The 10560-nt window shown below is 46.8% G+C and overlaps 1 long non-coding RNA gene across 1 annotated transcript; it reads left to right on the top strand.

The window, feature by feature from the left end:
• The first annotated feature begins 2012 nt into the window (after positions 1-2012).
• Positions 2013-10335, top strand: LOC125087848 (uncharacterized). Its single transcript, XR_007123526.1, has 3 exons — positions 2013-2388; positions 7881-7995; positions 9717-10335. It is a non-coding gene; the product is annotated as an uncharacterized LOC125087848 (long non-coding RNA).
• Positions 10336-10560: the final 225 nt, after the last annotated feature.

Here is a 10560-nt window from a genome sequence, read left to right on the forward strand (position 1 = left end):
ATATCATTCCTTTTATTTGTATTTTATTTTATTTTATTTAAGTAGGCTCCACATCCAGTATGGAGCCCAATGTAGGGCCTGAACTCAACACCCTGAGATCAAGATCTGAGCTGAGATCAAGAACGAGATACTCAACCTAGTAAGCCACCCAGGTGCCCCTTCGTTCCTTTTTATTACTAATAATATTCTATTATTTGGAGAGACCACATTTTATTTATCCATTTGTTTATTGATGGACATCTGAGTTGCTTCCACTTTCTTTGGCTATTATGAACAATGCTGCTGTGATGGTTTGTGCATAAGTTTTTGTGTGGGTGTTTTCATTTCTTGTAGGTATTACCTAAGAGTGAAACTGCTGGGTCACATGAGATACAGAGACAAGTTTCTTCCTTTCCTTCTTTCTTCTTTCCTTCCTTCCTTTCTTTCTTTCTTGCAGTGTTGTTTTTTTTTTAATGATTTTATTTATTTATTCGAGAGAGAAAGAGACCTAGAGAGAGAATGCACAAGCAGGGGGAGGGGAAAGGGGGAGGAGAAATGGACCCCCCACACTGAGCCTGGAGTTTGATCCCAGGACCCAGAGATCACGACCTGAGCAGAAATCAAGAGTTGGATGCTTAACCACTGAGCCACCCAGGTGCCCCAGATTTTTTTTTTTTTTAAGACTTTATTTATTTGAGAATGAGTGAGAGAGAGCATGAGAGGGGAGAAGGTCGGAGGGAGAAGCGGACTCTCCAAGGAGCTGGGAGCCCGATGCGGGACTCGATCCTGGAAGTCCGGGATCATGACCTCAGCCGAAGGCAGTCGCTCAACCAACTGAGCCACCCAGGCACCCAAGATTTTTTTTTTTTTTTTAATTTAAATTCAATTTAGTTAACAGAGACAAGTTTCTTAAATGCCTCCCTGTGTAGCCTCCTATAGTGAAGGAGACTATGAACCAAATGATGGGTTTGCTATTTACATCAGTCTTGAGATTCTTAATACAGTGGACACCTGCCTGGCCTTCTGGTCGACCTAAAACCCAAGAGTTGAGGGGTCGCCTCTGAGAATGACAGAGAATGTCCCCGGAGGAAAAACTTGGCAGTTATGGATTCCTTATGTTAGATCATTCCCCGACAAGGCTGATGCCACTTCCTTTTTTAAAGGGAGAAATGAGTCTATCTGTTTTCCTGCACCTTTTCATCTATGGTCCTTTCTGACCAAGGGCAGAAATTTGCAAGGGTACAGGCTGGTGTCTGTAATGTGCTGTCAATATGGAAGCATAGGATATTTCTATTTTTAAAAATCAGACTTTTGGGGGATCAGGTGTAACAGAAATCTCATCAATACGTTTCCCAGCCCTTCAGCGCGGGCTCACACGCCCTTACCAGCCCCTCAGGAGTGAGGAGGCTGCTTCCACTCAGAGTGGCGGGTCTTTCTCCCTCAGGGAGCTTGCCTCAGCTTCCAGGAGCAGGATGTGCAGACTGGGTGGAAGTTCGCTATGGAATCAGCATGACCAGCAAGCCTCGGAGGAGGAACAGAATGGTCTGAGGGGCGATGGCTTTGGGACTCGCCTGAGGGCACCCCCTGACACTTCCCCTTCCCATTTCTCTGCTCAGCTCCTGACAGTCCCTTCTCAGGTTGGTGATGTCAGATACCTGAGCTGTCACCTGTCTTTCTGCATGGCCGTCTTCTCCACCTCAGGGGGCCAGCCTCAGGGGCCTGCTGGTACAGTAATGGCCCTGTGACCCATGTCAGCTAATAAACACAGGAGCCTCCCTGGGAAAACATTCTGCTGGGGCTCAGAAGACAGCCCTGTGGCTGAGTGGCTCGTCTTGGGTGTAAAGGCCAACCAACACAGGTTGTTGCCTTGGTTTTGTTTTGATTTTATCATGGGTGTGGTTACTGTGTTGTTCGGTACCCAACGAACTTCAGTAATCCCTGAACGTCTTTACTGGTCTGAAGTTCAGAGCTGTTTGCGCTTCCCATAATAAAGCCTTGAATTAACTCCCTGCCTTTCCTTGGGGTCCTCGCAGGGCTTTTTACTGATGACTTCCCTTCTGCCAAGGACATCTCCATGAGATGGGCTGCCGTCAGTAAGATCATATCCGTCTTCCCGAAGGCAGAAAAGTAGGACCACCAGGCTAAGTGGTTTTGCTCAGGATCACACAATAAATAAATTAATCACACAAAGGTTTGCTCAGGCTGTGGGTCGAAGCTGAAAATAAGCCCTAAGCTTGGCAGTCATCACACCCTTCCCTTAGTGGGAAACCTTAAGCTGAGTTTTCCAGGGGAGGGGGCACGTCAACAGGGAGTGGTTGTCTGCAGCACACACCCTTGGGGATCCCAGCCGACTCTAATATGCCCTTCCAGCTTCTAGACTAGAAGGGAAAATCTGAGCTTAACCTGAAGGTCCAGTATGCAGCTTTCTTTTCTTCATCCTTGATAAACCGCCAGGCTGTTCCCGGTTATGCCAGGGGTGGAGAGTTGCAATTTGGCCAAAGCTGTCCATCTGTAGGCAGCAGATTTGAGAACTGAAAAACTGATTAAGATCAAATATACCTGATTAGGGGAAGGAAGGAAGGAAGGAAAGAAAGGGGTGCCTGGGTGGCTCAGTGGGTTAAGCCTCTGCCTTTGGCTCAGGTCATGATCTCAGGGTCCTGGGATAGAGCCCCGCATCGGGCTCTCTGCTCAGCAGAGAGCCTGCTTCCCTCTCTCTCTCTGCTGCCTCTTTGCTGCCTCTCTGCCTACTTGGGATCTCTCTCTGTCAAATAAATAAATAAAATCTTAAAAAAAAAAAAAAAGAAAGGAAAGAAAGAAAGAGAGAGAGAACATGAAAGAAAGAAAGGAAGAAAGAAAGAAAGAGGGAAGGAGGGAGAGAAAGAAAGATGGAGAGAGAGAAAGAAGGAAGGAAGGTAAGAAGTTAGTTCAAACAAAAAACACACCACAGGGACGCCTGGGTGGCTCAGTGGGTTAAGCCTCTGCCTTCGGCTCAGGTCATGATCTCAGGGTCCAGGGATCGAGCCCCACATCGGGCTTTCCGCTCAGCGGGAGCCTGCTTCCTCCTCTCTCTGCCTGCCTCTGTGCCTACTTGTGATCTGTCTGTCAAATAAAAAAAAAACTAAAATTAAAAAAATTAAAAAAAAACCACACACCACAGAGTTTATTCTCTAGTCAGCATTGTAATACTAGTTGCTTGATATAGGTCATAATTTTCTAGTTAAGAGTAATGCATAACTGGCCATCTAGGAAGAAAAATATGTTCCTAAAAGGTAAGCATTTGAATTTCCTCTTCCCAATGCATTCTAATGGGGGTAATATTGCCCCTAAAGGGGAAAGAAGGAAATTGGTTCTTGAAAGATGAAAAAAAAAAAAAAAAAAAAAACAGACATAACTGTGAGCCTTTAAAGCTCAATTAGGCCCAACAAAATCTTATTTCTTAATCTTTAATTTCCATCATCAAGAAAAATTTGAATTCCATTTATTTTTTCTCTTTTGGGGGAAAATAATGAACTTTTGAAAAGGTTTAAAATGCCACTCTATGGAAAAGTTTGCTTTCTCCTACAAAGCCTCCATCAGTCATGGCCTACCCTTAGCTCTTATCTTTTCTAGAAGTCTTAACTATTAATTGCAAGTCAGACTCCCAGGGTCATGTCATTGGAATTAGGGCAGTCAGTCTTGCATAATCTGGAGGCCGCATCCTGTTGGGATTTGTCTTACAGAGATACTGAGCACTGGGGGAAAAACACGCCTCGTGGCTCAGGCTGAGTCTATCCCCAGTGCTTCTCAGCCACGTGGTTCTCTCCAGTGGTGGCTTCTACTAGCGAGTGGTTAATTTCAAGAACGTCATAAATGAAAACTTTGAAAAGGAAGGTGGGAGAAATCTCTTAAGTTTTTTTTTTCTTTAAGGGTTTATTTATTTATTATTTGAGAGAGAGAGAGCAAGAAAGAGGGAGCACGAGCTGGGGCTAGGGGGGAGCAGAGGGAGGGGGAGAAGGAGGCTCCCCCCCCAGCAGGGAGCCCAATGACATGGGGCTCCATCCCAGGACCCTCCCATCATGACCTGAGGCCAAGGCAGACGCTTAACCAATTGAGCCACCCAGGCGCCCCTCTCTCAAGTTTTGTTCCTGTGCCAACACTGAATCACTGTGAGCCTCGTTGTTTAAAAGCAAGTGTATGTCCCCAAATACTGGACCGTAGAAACTGCAGACCTAGGACCTTGCTGGCTGCTGCGTCCCAGGGGACTGCTAGTCAAAGGCAGCACGCCGCAGGTCCCTCGGGTGGTTGCTTGCTGGGGGGTAGGTACGGAGACAGAGCTTGGACTCCAAGACCCCTGCCTGATCCCGTGAGAAAATGTATGTGAAGATGATTTGAACTGCAGAGTGTATCACGTAGATCACAATTCCCCCTTCTGAGTGAATGAGCCACACGAAGGAAGCCGGGTTTATTTACGGACGATGACCAGATCCCTGCCTTGATTTTAACCACAAAAAGTTAAAATAATCAGTGGCTGTTTATAAAACCCTTTTTCTATCTTTGGGCGACAAGGCCTTCATGAGAGCCTGTGATGGATTATCAGCTGTCATCCCACCTGGCCTTCCGCAGCCTCGTCTCGCATTGCTGGCTGCTTACTTATTTTTCATTGTGATCCTGTCCTTTCTTCTTGTGTCCATAGAAACTGCCAGTAATGCAGGGGCTTGTCCTTTCATGGGGCCTCTAAGATTCCCACAGCTTTGCTCTGAGCCCCAGAGCTTTCCCCCCTTAAGCCAGAAATAGAGCTGGTGTATCTGTTGGCGGTGTCCTCTAACGCAAACCAAAAGTGTCCCCTTTTCCATCTGAATGCCGCTTACCACACGTCCCGCTGAGAGGACCCTTGCTCCGAATTTGGTTGTGCGGGATCAGAGGCCTCACACTTTGATAAGCCGGCCAGTCAGTCATTGTACAGAATGCTCTGTGCCCTACGTGGAAAGGCACAAGTACTGAAAAGCCCAGCTTTGCTATCAGGCAAAGGATAGGCCTTAAATGTTTTTCCTCATGCTTGTGCCTTTTAAGGGTTTGGCTGACAAGGGAATTTGTGAGAAAGTTCTTAGTATCTTCGATGCACTCAGCCCTTCAGTGTTCTAACTGCTCCTGAGACAGAAAGTTTGAGGATTGTGTGGGGCAGAACGAGATAAACACTTCCTGGTTCTGGGACCCATCTAAGCCCTGGTTTCCTCATCCCTAAAAGTTGGAAAACCATGGAACTTTCTGGTTGGCTTGCTAAATGAGACCGAGCACGGCACCCAGCACATAGTAAGTGCTCAGTTCAAGGTCCGTGTGGCTGTTGGGACTCTCAGTGAAATGGGGAGCTGAGTGAGAAAGGGAAAAAGCCTGCTTTGGAAGAGAAGGAGCCAAGTTAAATGCCACACAGAATTTTACAAAACTTACGTTAAAAAAAAAAAAAAAGTGATCACATTTATTTTTTTTTTTAAGATTTTATTTATTTGTTTAAAAAAGATGGAGAGAGCACAAGCAGGGGCGTGGCAGGCGGAGGGAGAGGGAGAAGCAGGCTTCCTGCTGAGCAGGGTGGGGGGCTCAATCCCAGGACCCTGAGATCATAACCTGAGCTGAAGGCAGACACTTATCCCACTGAGCCACCCAGGTGCCCTGATCACATTTTTAAAAAATTTTTTAAAGATTATTTATTTATTTATTTGAGAGAGAGAGAGAGAGAGAGAGTGAGAGAGAGCATGAGAAGGGAGAAGGTCAGAGGGAGAAGCAGACTCCCCGAAGAGCTGGGAGCCCGATGTGGGACTCAATCCCGGGACTCCGGGATCGTGACCCGAGCCCAAGGCAGTGGCTTAACCAACTGAGCCACCTGATCACATTTATTTTTGAATAGGTAATACAAACAACGTAAATAATCCAAAGAAAATGAAAGGTTACAGTGAGAAATAGGTCCATTCCCAGCTCCATCCCCTTACTCCCAGGCCACCTCCCTTGGGGAAGCTAATATACAAGTTTCCAGAGTATCCTCCCAGAAAATTTCATTATTGAAAAAGTTACTCGTGAAGGAAAATTCAGGGCTTTTTTGGTTTTGTTTTTAAGATTTTTTTTTTTTTTAAAGGTAGGCTCCATGTTGTGGAGCCCGACGCAGGGCTTGAACTCACAACCCTGAGCTGAAACCAAGAGTCAGATGTTTAACCAACTGAACCACCCAGGTGCCTCCTGAGATTTTTATTTTTATTTTTTTAAGTAATCTCTACACCCAATGTGGGGCTTGAACTCACAACCCCAAGATCAAGAGTCACACGTTCCACCAACTGGCCAGCCAGGCGCCCCATGCGAGGGAGATTTGTTTTGGTGAGCACTGCGGTGGGATGGCTTGCTAGACATCAGGCAGGACGGCTTGATAATAAAGACAGTTGTCTGGACGGTGGTGTTGGATCCCGAATTTAGGGAGTATTTTTAAAGTAAAGCTAGTTCTCTGCAGCCTGGACCAGACTCTTATAATAAGACATGCAGGCTCAGAAAGGTGATATGATTCCGCAGCAGGATTCATAGCTCCCGAGGCCAAGAGCCCTTCCTTCGTGTCGGAGGATGCCGGGGCAGGGCAAAGTCAATTTGTGAGATCTGAACTCTGCACTGCAGATCATTCCCGACATTCCCCATTTGCCAAGCCCACATTGCCGACATTCCCGCGGGGTTTAGGTTCTCTGCTTTCCCCCTGGGCAGACATACTTGAGGTCACATAGCTTCCCCCTCAGCTGCTGGAGGGTCCCCAGGACAGGCCAGAGACGACAGCGAGCAGAGGCCGTGTGAGATGAGCAGGGATCCCTTCCTGCATTCTCTTCCTGGGCTGCTGGAGTCCATTGTCTTATTCCATAAAACCCACAGATCTTATATTTATCCACGATCAACTTGGTAAATTTAAACCTGCCCGAGTCCTAAGATGCACCTGTTCATGGGATAAACAGGGCCGTCCATTGCCACGTGGTTCACCGTGTGACCGAGTGTATATATAGAGCAAAGAGAGCTCACTCACTTGCCATCAATCTTCCATCAAGCAAATGGGTATTTTTTTTAATAAATTTTTTTAAAGATTCCATTTATTTATCTGACAGAGATCACAAGCAGGCAGAGAGGCAGGCAGAGAGAGAGGAGGAAGCAGGCTTCCTGCTGAGCAGAGAGCCCGAGGTGGGGCTCGATCCCAGGACCCTGAGATCATGACCTGAGCTAAAGGCAGAGGCTTTAACCCACTGAGCCACCCAGGCGCCCCTGCAAATGGGTATTTAAACACCGCAATTGAAGGACACTCTGGGACCTCGGGAACACATTCCAGCTCTTTTTTTTTTTTTTTTTAAGATTTTATTTATTTATTTGTCAGAGAGAGAGAGGGAGAGAGAGCGAGCACAGGCAGACAGAATGGCAGGCAGAGGCAGAGGGAGAAGCAGGCTCCCTGCCGAGCAAGGAGCCCGATGTGGGACTCGATCCCAGGACGCTGGGATCATGACCTGAGCTGAAGGCAGCTGCTTAACCAACTGAGCCACCCAGGCGTCCCCACATTCCAGCTCTTAATCCAACGTCAGAAAGTCCCCGCTTTGATCGAACTCGAGTACACGGCGCTGGAATGCGTCCGGTATCCAGTAATCAGGGAAAGTGGTGGTGATCACCTTCCGCATGCTTGAAGACACTGACGAGCTTTTTAGTCCCTCTAACGCTAAATGAAAGCCAGTCCAAGGTCTTTCTTCTTCCATGTACATTCAGTTTCGAACCCCTCAGTGGCTCCTGAGGTTCAGGTCTGCTTGGTCACCTGTTCATGACCCCAGAACCAGGCCAGAGGCTCGCAAAGAGCCTTCCCTGAACAGACCATCCGGAAGGACCCCTGATACGGCATCTCTTACTCTTACTGTCATTTCTCGCAGGCATCCGATGAGCCTTGGGAGCCAGGTCCTGATCCATATTGACCCTGTGTGTATACAAGCTCGCTTTTATAAAACGCGAAAAGATATTCTCCGCTGGACATTCCTGAGTATCAAAGTGAGTGAATAAAGACGTTCCCTTCTGGCCTCTAGGCAATTCTGGTATTTTTATTGATCTGAGATCACGATGGTGTTTACCGAAATTTCCTTTTCCTAAAGCCCAAATACTCGCGTTAACTTGGGACTGGATTCTTGAGCAGAGCCCAAGACTCAGGAGCTCAGGGCTTGATTCGTAGCCCCAGAAAGTCTGCCAGCGAGACTTAGAAGCGAGTCACTTTATTTCTTTGGAGCTCAGAGTAGGAGAACAGAGACGGCATCAGTAAATTTCCCTGCGTTTTATGACAGGGTTAAGTCTCATAGAACAGTCAGCCCCACACAGAAGGAGGAGGAGGAGGACCAGGACAAGGAGGAGGAAGGGGGAGAAACTGGAAAAGCAAAAAGCATTAGAATTAATTAACAAGCAATCCTATCTTATTTTTCAGATAAAGTGAGCCTAAAGAAAGCAAGAAAATGTACATTATTTTATTTTAAAGATTTTGTTTATTTATTTGACAGGGAGAGACACAGTGAGAGAGGGAACACAAGCAGGGGGAGTGGGAGAGGGAGAAGCAGGCTTCCCGCTGAGCAGAGAGCCCGATGCGGGGCTCGATCCCAGGACCCTGAGATCATGACCTGAGCGGAAGGCAGACGCTTAAGGACTGAGCCACCCAGGCGCCCCGAAGATTATTAATGAGTCCTCACAACATGCTGCCGTTATTATGACTGGGGGCTCTGAAGCTTAGTTGGATGAGATAAATGGTGCCAAGTGCCTAGCACAGGGTCCTAAAACGTAGCTGGCGCTCAGTTCAAATTGGTTCTCTTCCTCATTATGTCGTTCATAACAAGCAGTGTTCAGGGAGCAATGGACCCGACATGACTCCAGTTGCTAATTAAAACCCTGAGCTGTATTGTCATATAAAACATAGCCAGTAAAGGGCATGTGTGGTCAGACTGCGCAGGGAAAGTTGTTCTCAGTGACTAGTTTAGGTTGTCTGGCCACCTTGGGAGAGGTTTTGGGGGTGACAATGGATCCCCACAACCAGTCTTGTTTCTCCTGGTCCTGACCGACAATTAACATAATGTCATGGTCCAGATGCCATAATAACAGTAATAATAATAACACTGGACATTTCTTAAGAGCTTACTGAGGGCCAGGTTCTGACTTAAACACACTACATGCATTATTACATTTAGGCTCCTAAGATAAAATGTTCAGATGCTGAGGATCCTTGCCAGAGGCAGGACACCACAAACCTTGCGGCTGAACCATTGAAATCTGAAAAAGTTTGAGAAGAGAGAATAAATTCCATAGCGTTCTGCCCTTAGGCCGTAAAACTAGAACAGTCTAGCGGAGATGGAAGACGTATTTCACTCGAGAAGGCAGGAAAAGTGTAGCTTTGGGGTTTATTAAATAAATGGAAAAAATATTACTTCTGGTCTTCCGTAACCACGAGGGATTGAAACTTGTGGTTAAAGGTTTGGGGGTTCGGGGCCCCCTGGGTGTCTCAGTTGGTTAAGCATCTGCCTTTGGCTTGGGTTGTGATCCGTCCTGGGATGGAGCCCCACATCGATGGGGAGTCTGCTTCTCCCTCCTTCTGCAGCTCCCCCTACTTGTTCTCTTTCTCTCTCTCTCTCTCTCTCTCTCTGTCAAATAATACATAAAATCTTTTTAAAAAAATTTGGGGGGTTAGGAAGAGTGAGAGGGGAGTCTTGCTCATTCCTGATCTGTTTTGTTGCCAGGGAAATATGGGCTTCCATTGCCGGTGCAACTGGATATTTCCTCCATGTTCCATCGCTGGGACCTGGCAAGCCACATTTCCTGGCACTCAACAGCAGCCAGTCCTGGCAGCCTCGAGGTCAGACCCATTTTTGGAGCCAAACACCCAGCATTCCTTTACAATTAGTGCTACAACCTCAAGGGAGGCTCTTGCCTGTCTAGAGGGACCTCTACTGGCCGCCAAAGGGAGTTGCCCAATATTCTAGCCTATGTAAGACATTTCGCTAGACACCTCCGACTCCTTGTCACAAAAGAAGCCTCCCGCTTCTTTTGCTAATTGCCCTGTGGTTAATGATGACAGGTAGGGTTGACAGCATGAGTAAGTCGAAGTTACTGCCCTTGCTAATTAAAGCTGTGAAGTACACTTTCTGTAAAACATGAAGCCACCGGGTTTTCAGATGTGCCCAACTTCCCGGCTTTGGCAGCAAGGGTCCTGAACTGGAACAAGACACTTGTCTATCAAGGGGTGTAACCTGCCCAGCTACAGGGTGACGGCAGGATACTTCCTTTCTAGAGGCTTTGTGGCAGTAACTGTATGCTGGAGCTCACTTAGAAAAGGATAGACTGTCGTGCTCGAGGCCATAATGTCACATTGCACTAATAAAACTATTTTTTTGTAAAAAAGAAAAAAAAAACTTTAAAGGAGAAAAGTGGTGATTATCTAAGAATCATTTTGAGATCATTGGAAAATTGAGAATATAGGTGTATCCGCTCCAGAGGTAAGAGCTAAAGGATACAGCCTGATGAGTTTTTAGTAAGTATGCAAATGGATCCATAGGGGGTTAGAGGAAGAAAGGGAATGTTGAG

This window comes from Lutra lutra, chromosome 16, assembly GCF_902655055.1.
Source record: "Lutra lutra chromosome 16, mLutLut1.2, whole genome shotgun sequence".
NCBI lineage: Eukaryota > Metazoa > Chordata > Mammalia > Carnivora > Mustelidae > Lutra > Lutra lutra.